Source organism: Notamacropus eugenii, chromosome 2 (genome assembly GCF_028372415.1).
Source record: "Notamacropus eugenii isolate mMacEug1 chromosome 2, mMacEug1.pri_v2, whole genome shotgun sequence".
Classification (NCBI taxonomy): Eukaryota; Metazoa; Chordata; class Mammalia; order Diprotodontia; family Macropodidae; genus Notamacropus; species Notamacropus eugenii.
Genome location: NC_092873.1, coordinates 47,904,318 through 47,905,615, shown reverse-complemented (window position 1 = coordinate 47,905,615; position 1,298 = coordinate 47,904,318). Strand labels below are relative to the sequence as shown.

General features: G+C 40.9%; 1 pseudogene; it reads right to left on the bottom strand.

The window, feature by feature from the left end:
• Positions 1–358: 358 nt before the first annotated feature.
• Positions 359–943, bottom strand: LOC140522617 (hsc70-interacting protein pseudogene; annotated as a pseudogene).
• Positions 944–1,298: the final 355 nt, after the last annotated feature.

Genomic DNA, 1,298 nt, shown 5'->3' with positions numbered 1-1,298 from the left:
CTTGAGCCTTCAGTCTATTCTACGATCTCTCCCTCCTTACATTTTCTTTCATATTTTCACTGATGTCCATCAATCTTACTCGGCCTTTGGCTATATTTCCTCCAGCAGAGCCCTAGCATCTTCATCATGGTCTGATTTATAAGCTATGGCAAGATCATGGACCAACTCCCCCCAGTGGTCAAGGAGTCTTTCCTTTGACACTTGTAAGTTTGAGAAGACCAAGCTCCCATTGCATCCTGGGTCATCTCTAGCTATTCTGATGAATATCTGGTCACTGGACTCAGATGGCTCAGGAGGAGAAAGTGAGGTTGGTGACCTTGCGCAGCCCTGCCTCACTCAAAACAAAGTCAAGTGCAAGTCATGTCATCATTTCTCTGATGTCATTGTCTTCTTTGGAAACGAAGGATGAACACAACCTGCAAGGCTGAGCAGAGTTGAGGTTTCTTTCAATTGCTCTGATACAATCTCTGCTGGTAGCACTGGGCTTTTGTAGTTTCATAAACATCCTGGCTTTCTTGGCACACAAAATGGTCAAATGAGGATTCAATCTGATGACCTCTGAATAATTCAATAACTCTTTGAAGTTGACCACTCTTTAGGGCTTCAGTGGACACCACTCTCTTTTCATCAGCCTGATTCATCATATTATCTGTTACCTTTACAGTTTCATCTCCTATTTCTTGAGGGAAATCCACATCCACTTCAATCACTCCTTTGTTGTTAATTTTTCCATCCCTTTCTGGTTCTTCTGGCTTTGGTAGTTCCTCTGCTTTCTTACTTTCAAGTTTTTTCCTTGATTCTTTCTTCTGATTAAGTTTTAGGTGGAGCAGGTGAGATTTTACCACTCATCCTCTCCACCCACTCTGGTCCATGTGCAAGAGGTCTGGGTCCTGTTAGCAGAGTTGATGAAGTCTTGGAGCTCATTAAGCTGTCTGAAGTCCATCTTTGGAAGAGCCAGGGCCTGGAAGTCTAGATACTATATTAAATGAGTGGGCTTTATAGAAATCACTTCTGAGGCAACAGAAGATGAGAAAGAGAGAATTTTTCCATCAAATAAGATGCCAGTGAAATTGATCCTCCTTATTGTTTTCCCAGTTGTGGGATGTCTATTAAAAAGAAAAAAAGTCTAATTAAAGTGTTTCCACCAATTAAACATACTAATATTGCACCCATGCAATTTACCATTTGTTATTGCAAGAAAAGCAAGGGAATTCTCCCAAACCTTTCCTATGTAGACAAGATATACTTCAACTCTTATGATTATGCTTCAGTCAAAGCAGGGAACAAGCCTTAACATA